Genomic DNA, 18,302 nt, shown 5'->3' with positions numbered 1-18,302 from the left:
ATTATCTTAATCCAGGATCAAGTTTGTTTAATATTTTTCATGTTATGTAATTCTAGAAGTTACATCAAATTTAATATAGACAAAACAGTAAAAAGAAAATGTACATCAAATATCAGGTCCTATTACTGTTTTGTGTAAAGGAAAAAAACACCCATAAGTACTTCATCCTTTGACACTAACTGCCAAAATTTTAATTATCTTTTGTTTCTTTTATCTGAGTAGTTAAAATACACAAGTATTAGATTTAAAAGCTATTATCTTCATCTAAATAGGATGGATTATATTAGCAAGATGAACAAAAAAGTTTTAAAAAATTCACCTTTTTGTGTGTGGGGGGGGGGAAGCTCTTCACAATTCCTACAGAGAGTCTTGATACATGAATGGCACTCCAAGTGCTGCATCTATTAATGCAATATATGCCATCAAGTGCCACCATTGTCCTTCTGTCATGGATATTGGACCAATGGACAGTCTCTTACACAAATCAGACATCAGGAATGGAACACACATAAACCTTCAGAGGAACGCGTTACCCTCCCTGGACATTCAGTAATGGATTTGAAAGTAGCCCTCCTTCTACAATAGAATTTAAAAAAACCTGTTACAAAGGGAGAGAGTTGAACTGGAATTCATTTGTAAATTCAGCACTATTAATTTAGGATTGAATAGGATCTCAACTGGTTAACGTATTACAATGGCAATTTTCCCTCCCTGGATATTTACATCTCCATACAAAAAGTTGTGAATGACCCACTTCCATCCTCAGTTGATTAGCTTTATTAACACAAGCAACTTCTTCCTTATATCCCTGCTTCTGTAACTTTCACTCCAATTTAGGGATGTTAAATTCCAATTAGTTGATAGGGTGCCTCTGCCTTTGAAATGTAGCAACAGCCCTAGGGTGTAAGACTGCAGGGAACCCCACGTCATTTCAAAGCGGCAGCACCGCAAGGAGCCCAGAATCAGCTGGGGACTCCCCCGCTGACCCCAAGCTCTGTGCGGCGCTGCCACTTTGAAATGCTGTGTGGAGCCCAGCGTCAGGTTCTTTGCGACATTTCAAAGCGGGAGCTCCACATGGAGCCCAGGGTCAGCAGGGAGTCCCTAGCTGATCCTGGGCTCCACGCAGCGCTGCCACATTGAAACACCGTGTGCAGCCTGGGGACACTGCAGCTGCATGCAGTGTTTCAAAGTGGCAGCACTGCGTGGATCCCAGGTTCTGGCCCCAGCAGCGCTGCTACTTTGAAGTACCCCCTCCTCTCACTTCCCCTGACTGCCTCTTTCTGATAGAGGTAGCAAGGGGGGGAAGCAACTAGTCAACTCAATTATCCAATAAGCATTTGCTTATTGGATAGACGAGTAGTCTTTCACATCCCTACTCCTATTCATCTGATGAAGTGGGTTTTACCCACAAAAACTTATGCCCTAATAAATCTGTTAATTTGTAAGGTACCACAATACTCCTTTCTCCACCCCATATAAATAGTTCATTATGACGCTAACCTCAAATTAATTACACCTAGGTTTGGTCAGTTCTTGAATGGGGGAAATATTGAATTATTTACACTATTTATTGCTGCTACACCAAACAGCGGTCACACGTTTACCAAAACAAATACATTTTAACATCCCTAAGTATAATTCCTTTCTGCATTTTGATACTTGATACCTAAAGTATAAATAGTGCATTTGGCACTTTTCAGTGTAGGGTAGGTATCTCAATTTAAGAGAATATAATTAATTTTAATTACAAAATTAAACAGTCATCACAAATTACTTAAGGTGTAAATTACATCTAATGTAAATCCAGGCATGTCTCCTGTCACATGCTATTTGTATACTATGCCATGCAAGTAGGATGACCAGCAGAGTAATGGCTGCATGTAGCTCAATGGGATTTGATCATCTTTGATTAACCCATGCATTATCCCTGGCTGGTATGAGTGTCAGAACTCAACCCAATTTACTAACCATATTAAAATAATTGCATTGAAACCATTTTACTTATCTGGAATCATGGCAGTTGTAGGGTAAATTGAGGCAGCCCATGGTATCTTGCTGAGAACTGACAAACTAAAATCTGAAAGTATCAGGCGAAGCCTGAGAAGCATACAGTACAGCAGTTACTGTGACCCTGGTTCCCCTGGCAACCACATTCCAAAAGGGCCTCACTTTGATAAGGCATGTACCAAACAACTGCGCGGGATTGTTTTTTATTGTCTGCTTTGTTCCTAGAAAATAAGCTTGGATCCCAAAGATCCCAAGGCAATACCACCCCCATAGGAGACGCATTATATTTCCAGCCAACAAAATGACCATCAACATGCCTTTGTTTATGTTGGCTTATTTAGCTTGTTAGGAATAACTACCTGTATTAGTGATAACATGTTTAATTGGCAATGGGCAGAAATACTGTGTAACTGTTGTAGACCATTGGCTTATGTGCATATTTCACTTCCGCTGCTAGACCTATTAAATCACTTCTCCTCCATCCATCTGCGACCTATATAATCTAATGTATGTTTTGATTAAGTTGGTGCTCACCGGGTTAAACCCTGATGAGTACTCCACCAGCTGTGTGAACCAATAAATCCTCTGCTTGTTTTCACCTGCACCCAATGGCTACGTCTAGACTGGCATGATTTTCCGCAAATGCTTTTAACGGAAAAGTTTTTCCGCTAAAAGCATTTGTGGAAAAGAGCATCTAGATTGGCACGGATGCTTTTGCACAAAAGCACTTTTTGCGGAAAAGCGTCCGTGCCAATCTAGACGCGGTTTTGCGCAAGAAAGCCCCGATCACCATTTTCGCCATCGGGGCTTTTTTGCGCAAAACTGTTCTCAGTTGTCTACACTGGCCCTCTTGTGCAAAAGCATTTGCGCAAGAGGGCTTTTTCCCGAATGGGAGAGTCATTGTATTTGCAGAAGAACACTGACAATCTTACATTAGATCGTCAGTTTTCTTGCGCAAATTCAAAGCAACCAGTGTAGACAGCTGGCAAGATTTTCTGCAAAAGCGTCTACTTTTGCGGAAAAACTTGCCAGTCTAGACTCAGCCAGTGTGTCCAAGAATTATTCCCAACAGCAGTAGAAAATTTTACTGGCATACTTTTCATAGTGGGGGAAAAAATCACACCCCTAACCAGGGCCGGCTCGATCCATTCATGCGCCCCTGGCAGCAGGCGCACAACGCATGTGCAGCTCCACCCCGGGTGCACAGTACATGCGCGGCCCCGCCCTCTGGCGTGCTGCGCACCTTACAGCTGTAATCAGGCATGCGGCACCTGATGGCAGGTCTAAGAGGCGTCGCACGGCTGGGCGCGTTGCGCCCCTTACAGCTGCCATCAGGCGCCCCCCCCCATAGGTTGGTGCCCTTAACACCTGCCCGGCTAGTCCCCCCCCTTAATCCAGCCCTGCCCCTAACCTACTTAGCTATGGTGACAGAAGCCCTACTGTAGATACAGTTATAGAGATGGAAAGTCCTTTTGCAGCATAGCTTGTTTTTGTTTAGGGAAGTGTTTCTGCCACAATGAACAGTGTCTTCACTAGGGAGATTTGCCTAGTACATCTCTACTGGCATACCCATAGCAGCAAATTTCTGTGTGTAGATAAAGCCTCATATTTGATGAGGGTTTAAAGCCAATGCATCTAAAATTGAGATTTAGAGGATCTTGTGCAAAAGGGTTTTTTTTTCTGACAAATGGCCCCATCTACATGGGACTTTTTATCTGCAAAACCTCTTCCGCAAAAAGAATCAGAAAATATGCAAATAAGCATGCTATTTGCATATCTTCTTCCGCAAAAAAAGGTCATGTAGCCGTAGCCTCAGAAAGCTGTTTCAACCAACCACATTTTAGTTTCCATGTAAAGCAAACTTTCCTTCCCAGGTTAATCGTATCTTTCCATTGTTAAAGAAAAATCTTTGACCAAATATCAAACTAATGAGGAGATAGGGAATATATGTTTTTACTTTCTGGGAACAAGGCAAAACAGATTAGAGAAGGTCCCCTATGATTCAGCAAGATATGTTCTCGATTCACACAAATAGCTCTACTCAACCTGAAGTGACAGAACTATCATATTTTAATAGAAAAGAATGAAACATTATTTTAAATCTCCTGTCACACAGACATAAGACAAAGTGAACATCTGTGGAACATGGAATCATTCCATTTATGATGAAAGCCTCAATATTTCACTTGTGACTTCACTTGATATGAATTATGGGGGGGCGGTTATTCTTAAGATAGCTTCCATATCTCACAGATTCATCTGGCTCTGTAAATTGCTCTTTATTTACTCCATATAAGGTCTTCAGTTTTTTACAGCTCCTTTTCATTGACAGGATTTATACACAGAGAGATGTCATATACCATATGAAGGAGAAATTGCTATAGTAAATATTCTTACTAAATATGAAACAGATACATTAAATGCATATACCAAGAGGGTGCGTAATTTAATATTGTCCAAAATGTCAACATTTTTCTCAAGATTTATTTTTTTATCCAATGGAGCTAAGACATCTCCTTTGATGCTCAGAATTTTTTGAGATTTGTGCAACAGGTATGCACATCAAGTTAAATGCCTATTGAACACAGATGCAGATGTCTTGTTACTACATGTGTGGCTTATTTGGAAAGAAAGACAATTCTAAAAATATTCAATAAAGTATAATCAGATGAAATTGGTTTATAACAGGTTTGAACAGTGCACAGTGGTAAGCCCTGTGATCTCATAATTTATCTTTGGACCTACTTAGTACTTAAATGGAAGGGTTGAAAGAAAAATTCAAGTGGTGTTTCAGTAGGTGGTCTCTTTCCTTTTGTTAGTTACAAAACAATGTTCCAGTTTCATATTGGAGTTCCTGTGCTATCTTTTCGATAAAGGAAACTAAAGCCCAACTATACATGCTTTTTAAAGATTCATGGCATTTTTCAAAAGAGTTGCTACATTAGTGACGGTCTTTTAAAATAATTACATTTTACTTCCTTGATGTTCCCCTTGTAATGTCATTTGCTAGTATTACTTTTCATCCGACTGTGTAATGTTGCTCTTTGCTGGTCATACCATGTTTCAACTAAGAGGGGATAGGGTTAGTATTGTCACAGTTAAAGACAGCTACACCTGTGCACCCTCTAGTACAGCCAGGCTAGTACATTCTCAGGCTTCCAGCTCCCCAGGCTTTAACCTTTCATGTATGCAAAAACATTTGACAAGTATCTCTCCAAGCTGCATAGTTCTATGACTTCACTGTGTTATTCCCAGCAGAGAAAATCTGCCAAACCAGACCTACTTGCTTGCTGTCTCTTCAGAGACTACAGGTTGAACCTCCCTGGTCCAGCTTCCTTGGGACCTGACTGGTCTCAGATGAGGGAGTTTTCTGGACTAGGGAAGAGGTGGGGGGGGAGGGTGCTGCAGCCTCTCTGCTGATCTCCTCTCCCTGGATATCTGCCACTGTTGCCCACAGCTGTGAGCTCTGTAGCCCCTCCTGGCCTTACGGGCTTAGCAGCCACTGACCCTGCTGACGCCGACAGACCTACTAGTTCCCCAGTCCTGCCAGCTTTGAGCTTTGCTGCCCTTCACCACACACACTTCTGGGCTCTGGCGCCCCCGCCAACTTTTCAGCTTAGTTGGCTGCAGGCTCTGGTGCTCTATGGGCGCCACTGGCCCCACCAGCAGGCTCTGCTCCCATCCTCCAGCAGCCTCTGTGTTTGGCCTCTCTAGTCCAGCAACATCTGTGATCCTTCCAGACCAAATGTTGCCAGACCAAAGAGTCCCAGACCACAGAGATTCAACCTGTAGTAATAGAATTATTGCCAATAGTTATACATTGCCATACAGCACTTTCTTTGCAAGCCTATTTTATTCTTAAATTAAAAGTAGTGCTATTATTATTATTATTATTAGTGCCATGTTGGGGTTCTGGGGATACTGGTTAATTCAACATTCTGGTTAACCAAGAGTTACACTTTACTAAAGCAAATCCAAAGAACTAGAATACAATAAAACGAATAAAGTATAAAACAGTATACAAGTACGTACCAATATAGTAGTTGTACTGCACTACATAGTGGTTGGTTTTTGAAGCATTTGCTTATCGGATAGTCGACTAGTCCTTCACATCTCTAATGCTCTTAACACTAAAACTATTGAACTTAATTTAATCTGTATTTGATGAGTCAGAAGTCACTTCTGGATCTTGCAGTGCCTCAGGATCATCATTTTCAACATCAATTTTTGATGTAGAAGATTGGGCTAATCTGTATTAACCCTATGACACAACCAGGAAGCTGCTTTTTATGAATAAATCCTTTATTTCAGCTTGCTTACTTCTGTCTCTTTTGCATGAAAGTAGAGTGCAGAATTGCATGATGTACAGGGCACTATAGTAGTCCTGGTTACTAAACTGAAGATTTGTATTGGGAGATATCAGAAATGCTGGTTAATTGAGCTTTCCAGTATACTGAGTGCTGGATAAAAGCATTCTTATTGTAAAAACAATAAAAGAACCTATTTGCATGCTGTGATGGATAGGAGGAGTGCTTGCCTTCTAAAAGGTTAAACTCAGGTAGCTAGTGGTGTTGTTGGCAGGGAGCCAGAAGAACCAGTAGGATTCAGTGCTGACGTTTAAATTGTAAATATATACCTGTGACAGTTTTCTCTGTGGGAGAGTTAAACCAGGAGTTGAGAGAGACACGATTTTTTAAACCCAGGCAGGACTACCATGCCTCCAAGGAATTCCGGGCATGAGAGTGGACTGAATCAGGAAGGGATCATGAATAAATAAAGGGGGAAAATGTGCATCTAGTCACGATCAGGGTATTTTTCTTTATTTTGGATTGTTTGGTTTAAACTTCTCTGTATTAAGCCAAGCCTTCCTTCGCCCATTCACCGTTTAAGTTACTGCCCAAAGGACTATGGTTCTTTGTGTTTTGGTTTGTTCTTTCCTAGTTGTTCTGTAACACTTTTTAAGGTGATGATTTGATTTTTGTGTCCTGGAAAGTAACAGGGGGACTGTGTGTGTATTTGCCTGCCTGAGACCGGGAAGTTAGCTACCAGAGACAACAGCTTGTCTGAAGGAGGAATTCAAGTGATCCCCCTGGTTTCTTAGGGTAAATCACTTGATGGTGGCAGCTTTTGTTTTTTTCTCAGAGCCAGGGTATCTGTGATTTTGGGAGTTTTTAGAAGCAGAACCTAGAGGCAAAGGTATTTAAGGTCTTTGTAGGTTCTAATCGTCTGCACTTGGCGTGCCAGAGTGGTGAAGAGCCCTGACACATGCTACTAAGCTTACCACAGATCAACCCAGCCCTAATAAGGGGTTTCCTTGTGGATTCAAGTTCATAGTTTCAACTCCAAATAAGCACCCATTCTTATAGGGCAGGGATCAGCAACCTTTCCGCAGTGTTATGCCAAGATTTAAAACCCTCCTGCCCTGGACTGTGCCACTCTCCCGGGAAGGGGGAGGTGCTCTCTCCACTGCACAGCCTGTGGACCACCTGAGTCAATGAAAACTTTTCTGTGGACTACCAGCTGCTAATGGAAACTCACTGTTAATTACATAATTACTCCTGAGCCATTTTGCTAGTGCTGCAGCTAGGGAGAATGGTTTAATTTAAATTATTAAACAGATTAAGTGTTTTAACTTTCTCATGTTAGTTTATCAAACTTCATTTTAAATAAAGTAAAATACTGTGTCAACACAAAAGGTTTCAATGTTGTCTTTATTAATGGCAGCGATAGGGAACCATTTTTGGGTTGGGGGTCACTGCCCCACAGAAAAATCAGTTGGGAACTACACAAGTGAGAACAGGGTTGGCCTTACCATGAGGTAAATTCAGGTGGCCGTCTGAGGTGCCAGACTGAGGGGGGGCACCACTAGAACCTAGAGTGTAGAAAATTGTGTCTGCTGCTGATGTATATGTATTCTCTCTGCTGTAGATGCACAGAGATGGGGGAGTGCTGTGCTGGAGGAAGGAGGGCACAAAACAGGAGGAAGGCAGAGTTGAGACCTTTCAAAGTTTTGGCCCAAGCAAGGGGGCATGGCACCATCATTTGAGCTCCCCGCCTCAGGTGCCAAAATGTTGTGGGCCGGCCCTGAGTAAGATGCATAAAAACCTCCTCCAGAAACCCCCAGCCTTCACTGATGTGGCCCCCAATTGAGACACCTTACTCTTCTGGCATTCCAGCCCCCATGGGGTGAGGTTCAGAGCTTCTCATAGGCCAGATTTACTTTTCTGGGGTTCCACAGTTAGTGCATTTTGTGAACACCCTTAGGCTTTGGAGTGGGAACAAAAATGAGAGATTCAATGTGCAGGACAGGACTGCCAGCAAGTAGGCTAGGGATGCAAGACAGGGCCTGGAAGGGATTTTGGTGGCAGGAGGGGATGTGGGGTGGGGGTACAAGAAGGAGTTTGGGGGCAGGAGGGGATTGGGGGAGTGACACAGAAAAGGTGAGAGGGTGAGAATGCAGCCAAATAGCTAGTTGAGGACAGAGGCAAAAAAGTGTGGAGTAAAGGAAAGTGCAGCTTCTGCAAAGTAAAATTGTATCCCCCTCACATCTTCCCTCTGCTCCAGCCTCACTCCCTGCAGTCCCATGATCCCCTGCAGCCTGATCCCCTGCATCGCCGCATGCCCCTCAGTGCAACCCCTGTCCCAGCATCCTCCTTCACCCTCCCACCTGTTCCCCACACCCCTGTGCCCCTAGCACACTCGCTGGCAGGGCAGCGGAGGGGGGAGGGGCAGAGTCTCTTCTCTTCCTGGCTCAGCCCTTTGCCTGCAGGCTCTGGTTTGCCAGAGCTGCCCAGGGCTGGCTCCAGCCTGGCTGGGCACAGCGGGATGCTGGGGAAGGGGCTCCCCGATCCTGCACACAGCCCACGGAGAGCAGCTCAGCGCCCTGCATGTGCTGGCCACCCAGCCCTAGCTCTGTGGAGCAGGCCCAGCCCAATCCTCTCCTCAGGCAAGACGCCTGTAGCCAGAAAGCATGGATGTCCCCTCCCTTGGCCCCAGAGCATTAGACAATATGGCCTCAGATCCACTCCACCCCTTGCACAAGAAGCCTGCAATGTAGACATAGCCCTAGTGTGGTTCATTGTCCCATGCAGTGACACTTAGACCACAGCAACAGATAAGAATAAGAGACCTCTACAACCTGGGCTGAGAGCCAAATGGCTTTTTAGCACAAGTGGTAGAGGCTCCTACAGGAAGCTCCAGAGGTCCCAGGTTCAAATCCACCCAGGGCAGTTATACCAGCAGCAGCTGTAACTAGGTAACTACCTCCCCCTATAATTTACCATAATTCAGGGCACCACCAGGACAGCAGGTAAGAGTGGGTCAGCACGCAGGAGCTAACCTACTCTTACTTGCTGTCCTGGTGGTGCCCCAAATTTTCAGGTGCCCTACATAGTCACCTATTCTGCGTATGTGTAGGGCTAGCCCTGTATTGGTGATGCGGCTTCTAGGCTACCTGCTCCAGCCTCTGGTATGAAACAGCAGGCAGGAGGGGGCCTGGAGGCAGAGCATGGGTGGGGACTCATGCAGCAATTTGGGGAGGCAGAGCCTTCCTGTGCCATGCGTACAATACCTGCCTTGAAGGCAGTGCCTCCACCAGTAGCAATACATAAGTAAGTGCAGCAGTACCACGAATCCCCCACCATAACCTGGTGACCCCCCTCACAGCTCCTTTTTGGGGCAGGACCCCTACAATTACACCACCATGACATTTCAGATTTAAATAGCTGAAATCCTTACATTTACAATTATTAACATCCTATTATTGTCAAATTGTGTAGAGTTGGTACATCAATTTAAGTTTAAAAAGCTTTTTGCAAGATTTCATAAGAACCAAAGAATATTAAAATGGCCTGGATGGACACCAAATGTCTATCTAGCCCACTATCCTGTCTTCCAACAGCAGCAAATGCCAAGTGGCCCAGCAAGAATGAACAGGGGATCACTTGGGCTATGTCTAGACTGCAAGCCTCTTTCGAGAGAGGCTTTTTCGAAAGTATCTTTCGAAAAAGCCTCTTTCGAAAAAGAGCGTCTAGACTGCAAGCAGTACTTTCGAAAAAGCAAGCCGCTTTTTCAAAAGAAAGCAGCGAGTGAGTCTGGATGCTCTCTTTCTAAAAAGCCCTGTTGGCATTCAAGAACGCCTTTTTGCGAAAGAGCACTTTCGAAAAAAGGCGTTCTTCCTCGTGAAATGAGGTTTACCGCCGTCGAAAGAAAATTTAATTTAGAAAGAACACGGCTGCAGTCTAGACGCAGGTGAAGTTTTTTCGAAAAAAGGCTACTTTTTTAAAAAAAAAACCCTGAGTCTGGACACGGCCTTGGTGATTACCTGTTCTTCTAGCAAAAAAAGAAAAAAAATCTAGATTTAGGTAATTTGTTATGAGTAAATTATTATAGTCCAATATCCTTGAATGGAGTTACAGTACAGGCAGTCCCTGGGTTACATGGATCCGACTTACATCGGATACCTACTTACAAACAGGGCGAGGCAACCCCGCACTAGCTGCTTCCCCCCAGCAGACCAGGGAGACGCAAAGCTAGCGGCCCCTCCCCAGCAGACCAGGGAGACGCGGAGCGGCTTTTCTCAGCAGACACCTCAGCTTGAGAATAAAGGACTGAGGGAAGTGAGGTGTGGGAGAATAAAACTGAGCTCTAGAGAAATGTTTGGCTAGAGTTTCCCCTACAATATGTACCAGTTCCAACTTACATACAAATTCAACTTAAGAACAAACCTACAGTCCCTATCTTGTACGTAACCCGGGGACTGCCTGTAATAGCACTGCATATTGTAGGAATGATAACAGAACTATTGCACAAATTTGCTTTACACATAAATATAATGAGAGTGAAGTCTGCATTTCGGCATGAGCCTGAGGAATCCTGCGTACATATGCCTTTAAATTGAAGAAGCAAGGGCCAGATTTACAAAGGTATTTAAAGATGCAGACAACGCATACATGGAAAGTGCCTATCTCTCAGAGTATGTCTACACTACCCCGCTAGTTCGAACTAGCGGGGTAATGTAGGCATACCGCACTTGCAAATGAAGCCCGGGATTTGAATTTCCCGGGCTTCATTTGCATAAGCGGGGCTCCACCATTTTTAAATCCCTGCTCGTTCGAACCCTGAGCCGCGCGGTTACACGCGGCACGAACTAGATAGTTCGAACTAGGCTTCCTAGTTCGAACTACCGTTACTCCTTGTGGAATAAGGAGTAACGGTAGTTTGAACTAGGAAGCCTAGTTCGAACTACCTAGTTCGTGCCGCGTGTAGCCGCGCGGCACAGGGTTCGAACGAGCGGGGATTTAAAAATGGCGGAGCCCCGCTTATGCAAATGAAGCCCGGGAAATTCAAATCCCGGGCTTTATTTGCAAGTGCGGTATGCCTACATTACCCTCCTAGTTCGAACTAGGAGGGTAGTGTAGACATACCCTCATTGACATCCAGTGAGATTTAGGCACCTACGTCACATTGAAGATCTGGCACTAAGTTCATAACAGTTAAAAAACACAAACTTTTAACCCCACGTTAACACTTCATATAAAGCAACAAAATCAAATCCAGCCCAGGTGGGTGGTGATAAAGCAGTACCATTTCTTGGTTGTTCAGTAATCTGGGTCCCAGTAAGTCTGCTTTGTGCTGCCAATGTAAGTGACCAACAGAAGAATTTCCTTGTGTTAAGGAAGACAGCGGAGAAACTACTCTATGGCAGAGGTACAGTGGCGTAATCATGGAGACAGCTCAGAATTCTGCATGTGTTTGCAACTTACATTGGGTTTAAAAGTTTAAAATACACTTCCGAGGAATTAATCCCTTTGCTCCAGCTGGGTTTATGTTTGGCATGGATACGATACTCCACGATGCACTATTTATACAAGAAGAGTTAAAATAATTCTTTTGGGTAAAACAAACCTTCCCTTTCCTGGCTGCCTCCACCTGGAAAAGGGATAAGGAAAGGCTGCTTTTTGAGAGCTGAAGCAATGCATGCTCCACCTCGTTAGAATCTAATAGAGGTTATTGCAGTTTATTGAAAGTGAGCAGTGTGACAAAGACTTTGTCTACACTTAAATGTTAAAGCACAGTCGTGGCAGTGCATAAAACCTAAAGGCTACATCTAGACTGGCATGATTTTCCTCAAATGCTTTTAACGAAAAAGTTTTTCCATTAAAAGCATTTGCGGAAAAGAGTGTCTAGATCGGCACGGATGCTTTTGCGCAAAAGCACTTTTTGCGGAAAAGCATCCGTGCCAATCTAGATGCGGTGTTGCGCAAGAAAGCCCCGATCGCCATTTTCACCATTGGGGTTTTTTGCACAAAACAATCCTCCCCTGTCTACACTGGCCCTCTTGTGCAAATACATTTGCACAAGAGGGCTTATCCCTGAGCGGGAGCATCATAATATTTGCGCAAGAGCATGACAATCTTATATTAGATCATCAGTGTTCTTGCGCAAATTCAAGTGGCCAGTGTAGACAGCTGGCAAGTTTTTCCGCAAAAGCAGTCACTTTTGCGGAAAAACTTGCCAGTCTAGACACAGCCAAAGTGTGGCCACAGCATGAGCACTGGGAGAAAGCTCTCCCATTGCTCTGTGTAAGTCACCTCCACAAGGTAACAGCTCTTGGAGCCTAGTTCAGCGATGCTTTACAGCACTAACTTGCTGCACTTGCGGGGTGGCCTGTCCACCTTATTCTGGCCCCATGCACATGAGAGAAACCTGTGACCATGGGTGCTAAGTATCTAGTATTTGCGCTATAGTCAAAGAGAGATGTGGCACCCCGGCACCTTTGTTGAGCAGGCAAAGAGTATGTTTGATGCCAGTTTCTGTGTCTGCAATAGATTTCATAGGGTTTTTAAAAACATTTAAAGAAAGCTCCTGTGAAAAGTTGGTAATGTTTTCCAGCTTTTATATCAACAGCATGATGTTTTGACACATCAAAGGAAAAGATACGGAGCTAGAAAAGCAGAAGCTGTTAGCCTGAAACACAGCCCGTTTCCTACTCCCACGGAATTGATGAATAGCAACTCCGGGGCTTTGATCAAATCTTTGAAAAGCAAAGAAATTAAAATGAAGGACGTGTGGCTGATGGTTTACAGCCACATTAGCTAAAACTAGTGGTTTATTAACTAGATGGGGACAGAGTAAACTCTGCATTTATCAATGGGGAATTCAACTTGTGTTACTCTGAATAAAAAATCCTTACTTCGATTATGCAGGTAACAGTGAGGTGAAGAAATGTATTGATATAAAAAGTTTTATGAAACTGCTAAATGTTATGATTGATTTAGACCTTTAATTATTTGTCTTACAAAATCACTTAGAGCCAATCAGGTCAGGGCCGCTTTGTGCTAGGCATTCTACAGATATACAGTAAAGCAGTCCTGGCCCCAAACATCTTAGATCCCAGTCCTGCAAACACTTATGTGTTTAAAGTTTAGCTTTAGTTAAGCATGTGAGTAGGGCCAATGCCTACAGTGGGGCTACTCTTATGGTTAAAGTTAAGCATGTGCATGGATTTGCAAGCTCAGGGCCTTAAGATAAAATGCAGTAGTTGGGTCACACAATTGCACAGGAGAGTAGTAATAGTACAGGATACTTTTGCAAACACTAACAGTGTATACAATTGTATATATATATCTACACATTTAGGGGTTTGTCCAGACCCACTGATGGGGGGAGAGGGTGCAAAGGGAGCAATTCACAGTGGGCCCAGGGTTCCCGGCTGCTGTCACTAGTGATGAAGCAGTGGTGGCAGCAGCTGGAGCCTTTGGCCCTTTAAATAACTACCGGAGTGCCTTGTGGCATGCTCCAAGTGGCTCTGAGGGCTGGTTGGGAGGAGGGAGGGAGGGGTGCCACACAGTCCACTGTTTCTCCCAAGTTTGTGTAGCTCAATAGCAAAAATCAGGACAATGGTCCATTCCCACAGGGCTGCGACTACTGAGTTTGGCCAAAGAGTATAGCCTAGAGGTCACAGTTGGTGTGGCTGCCTGGCTTAGCAAGGCAGTGTGGCCTAGCAGCCAAAGTCAGGAGGTCTGTGCTGGGTGACCCAAAGGCCAGAGTTGGTATAACTGTCCCTTCCATAGGGATGTGTGCTCTAGTGGCCTGTCAGGGGAATGGACTACCACGCTAGGGTGGATAGTGGCTGGGTCCAGTGGGGCAGGATCCTGTCAATAGCAGGTATGCCCATCACTGGGTCAGCGGGGAATTCTCTCAATGCATTTACTGCACTTGGCACAATAAACTACTCCTTAGGATCTGCTTCCTTCCCTGTCCCTGGTGCAGTAGTCCCAGGGGTTCCAGAGTCTCTGGACTCCTCCATCTGTGCAGTTCTGCCATTCCTTGGGCATCCTCTGAGTCTCAGCATCCTTGGCTTTCACGGTTCCTGGGCTAGAGCTAACAGCATGCACCCTCCCTCTTCAGCAGCCAGCCATGAATAAGCCATACTGCTCCTCTTTATACTTAGGGCAGGTCTGCACTAGGTGGCAATGTTGAACTAGGCTATGCAACTGCAGCTACGTGAGTAGCTGGTGTCAACATAACTTAGATTGAGTTGCCAGGGGTCGACTGGATAAATCCTCCCTTTGACTCCCCTTACACTTCTTGTTCCAGTGGAGTACTGGAGTTGATGAGAGCATAGCCAGTGGTCGACTTAGAGGGTGTATAATACACCCTTTAAATCGATCCCTGCAGGTATCGATCACCACAGCACCAATCTCCCAGTAAATTGTAGGCAAGGCCTCTTCAGCCCAGACAGTAGAAGTAACCCTTGAAGTACCAGTGCAGGGCAAGTGCACCCCATCAAAGGGTTCCTTGTTTTATTTTGTTAATTGAAATAAATATCTGGATCAATAGCAGTAATGTCATGTCCCTTGCAAGAAATGATCACAAGAAAAATCATGTCTATCCAGATTCTCAGTTCCTCAAAAGTGATCAAGGAGATGAGTAAGTTAGACAGAAAATACCCAATTTATGGCATATGCATACTTTTAAAGCAAGATTGTTCCCTACAGTTCAGCACCCTCCTCTTCTCCCCTTCCCTCAATGTCTAGGTTTAAATACTCTCAAGTGATCTGACTTCTCTTTCCTCCCTCGATGAATTTATTCTGTAGGCTAATAGATCTCCATGTATCTTACATTTTCTATGTGTAATATCATGTGATTATTTATAGCTCTCCTCCAGTCCTAAATAATTCGTCCCCTTCCAAATTAGTTGCAGATTGTTATTTTTAGCATTATTTTGACCAAGCCAACCTATTTAATTCTTTTCATCTTTCTTTCATAAGTTAGTCCTTCCATCTCCTAAAGAGAAGGTCAAAGCAGTAAGACAACATTCTGGTTGAATTATTTTAAACTTTCTTTTTAATATCTGCCCAGCAAAAATGAACATAGATATTGATACTTTTACTGAAGATTAGATTTCATGGAGCATCAGTTACTATTGCTGGATGTCTCAATATTTATAATTTTTAAGCCACCTCCTTAGGAAAAAGCTCCACTGCAGTCAATAAAATTATCTCAATTTATCTCAATTTAAGTTGAAGATCTGGCCCTTTTAGGTAGTTGTTGAGTAAATGCAAGGATGGGGAGGAAAAAGATTATGTAAACAAGACAGTAGTTTGAATGGGTGGGAATCTATAGGGCATGGAAACGAACTAGCTAAAGCTTTAGATACAGCATAAATGGGGTATCCAGAACCATCCCCATATGCACATTCAAACTGCTTCATCATAGCTCAGGGTGGCTGATGAGATAAGAATAGCTATTATTTGGATTTCTGTAGCTCAATTATAATCTAAAAAGAAAAGTCGGGGATCATTCCCTGGGATCCTTATCATTTTTTAATGTAACTTCAAACCAGGTCACATATTGTAACATTAGGGGCTCAGACTGGGATTCTGTACTGGGCTATCTACTAAACCTCTTTAGTAAGGCTTATTGAAAGTGGATATGGGGAAAATCTCACCTGCAATTTTATTTTTAGTTGTGCCTTTTAAATACTGTATAGTCAAACTAAGAGGACTACACTGCCTGCTTTTGTTTTCTTGTAGGGCTTGTTTCCACCTACTGGGAAATCGACACTGTGGAGATCAATATCCTAGGGTTTGATCTAGAAGGTCTAAGTAAGACCCACTAAATCCCCCTCAACTCCAGTACTCCACTGGGTTGTGAAGAGTAAGGGAAGTCAAAGAGAGAGTTTCTCCCATTGACCTCCCATAATGGGGATGCCACAGAAATTTGACCTATGGTACATCAATTGCAGCTATGCTATTTGACTTTCTCCCTTAGTGTAGACCAGTGGTAAAAACTAAGTAACTATATACCCATATGGGAAACCTTGCCTTCCCATAGGCAGTCTAGTCCCCACTGTCTCTCAGCAGCTAATTAATAGCTCTTCTCCTAAGCACATGTGCAAGGGGAAGGGAAGCTGATCTTAGGGCCCCTCTCACCAACTTTAGCATGTCCTTTTAAAATGCAGTTCACTGCTACTAATACACAGAAGCTGCTGCTGGCCATTGAGGCTCTGGCCCCCACCAATATTTTTACCTATGCCTCTACTGGTATGGGCGATGGCAGCTCCCATTGTCTGCAGATCACCAATACCGGCCAATGGGAGTGTCAGGAAGCAGTGTTGTGGGCCGCACCACTTCCTGACACTCCCATTGGCCAGCAAGAGCTGCCATTGCCGGGAGCTGCAGTGACGCAGATAAATATAGCAGTGACAGCCACCTTGGGCTAACCTGGCGAACCGCTGCCATGTGACTGCCCACCCTGCGTCTGCAGCAATGGGAGCACTGAGATATAAGAAAGCAGTTTTTCTGTGTTTTTCAAAAATGAAATGATTCCTAATTAAGTATATATTGAGGCTTAACAATGCACATAATGGTGATGTGTCTAGCAGCCTCCTAAGCTTGGCTCCCTTGCAGTACAAGAGCAGAGAATAAGGCGCAGTACTATTATACATTACCATTCAGAAACACTCAGACGTGAGAGATTAAACTACTCCTGCCACTGTAAGATTTGTAGCCATATGCTGTGAAAATAGCTGCCCTAGGAAACTAAAAACCTCAATGGATATAGCCAGAAAAAACCATATGCAGTGGCTGAAAAGCACAACTTCCAGGGGGGTGGGATTTGTAGAGTCCTGGAGGGAGTCTCCATTACAGATTATTATCCTCTGCAGGAAAGAGTTCTGCAACCTTTACTTCTTGTTGGGTTGCATATATTGTAGAAGAATTGATCCATTTTAAATCTTTGGTCAGCCCTGGGTTATATCAGCATTAGGCATATAAATCTATAGAATTTCCTGCATTGTCAAAAAACATTTTGAGAGTTTTGTGGACATTGTGCAACTTGTACACAGACAATATGTGCTTTCATTAACCTCCCCACCCCCATCTCAGAAGAGAGGGGCCTCAGAGCAGGAAATGTTGGTTGTAAAATGCACTTGTAATCCCAGAGCTGTTTACATTTACTAAATCAATTTGACTTTTGAGGGCTGAGCAGATACCTTCTATCAAGGAGGGTCCATGACCATTGGCACAAATTGATAATATTGAACACAAATTTCTAAACAGAACTGGCTTTAAATATTGGCCAAATAAGTGACCATTCACCCCGTGAGGTTCCCGGGACCCTATAGGGAAGTATGAATAAGACCTCTGTACCCTTCCAAGCATGTAATTAAAAGGCGACTAAGGAGGGTTGGGCATGGGGCTAGCAACCCCATCCTGTAAAAACAAACATATGCTATAAAAACATCAACAATTTCAACCTGAATGGCAAGCCAGCCTCAAAGAGGGATTATGACTCAGGGCAGCCAAACCTGAAAGGATACTGAACTGCCAATTCCCCTTCTTTCAGCAAGAAAAATTTCCAGAATAGGCACCTGGAATGTGCGAACAATGTGCGAGGTAGGTAAGACAGCCCAGGTAGTAAGCAAAATGATTAAGTACAAGCTAAACATCATGGCTGTGTCTACACAGGGCCACTTATTCCGGAAAAGCAGCTGTTTTACCGGAATAACTTGCCAGCTGTCTACACTGGCTGCTTGCTTTTCTGGAAAAGCAATGACGATCTACTGTAAAATTGTCAATGTTTTTCCGGAAAAACTATGCTGCTACCGTTTGGGCAAAAGTCCTTTTCCGGAAAAACTATTCCGGAAAAGGGCAGTGTAGACAGCACAGTAGTCTTTTCCGCAAAAAAGCCCCGATCGTGAAAATGACGATCGGGGCTTTTTTCTGGAAAAGCGCGTCTACATTGGCCACGGACGCTTTTCCGGAAAAAGTGCTTTTCTGGAAAAGCAT

At 43.8% G+C, this 18,302-nt stretch overlaps 1 protein-coding gene across 3 annotated transcripts in view; it reads left to right on the top strand.

Annotated features, from left to right (window-relative positions):
* The window catches only part of KANK4 (KN motif and ankyrin repeat domains 4), a 111,481-nt gene that overhangs the window by 1,276 nt on the left and 91,903 nt on the right, over positions 1 to 18,302 (top strand). The gene's annotated exons all lie outside the window — the stretch shown is intronic.

The sequence above is a fragment of the Pelodiscus sinensis genome, chromosome 9 (genome assembly GCF_052426305.1).
Source record: "Pelodiscus sinensis isolate ZL-2025 chromosome 9, ASM5242630v1, whole genome shotgun sequence".
Lineage (NCBI taxonomy): Eukaryota > Metazoa > Chordata > Testudines > Trionychidae > Pelodiscus > Pelodiscus sinensis.
The sequence above is the reverse complement of the archived record's forward strand: the minus strand, read 5'-3'. Positions and strand labels throughout refer to the sequence as shown.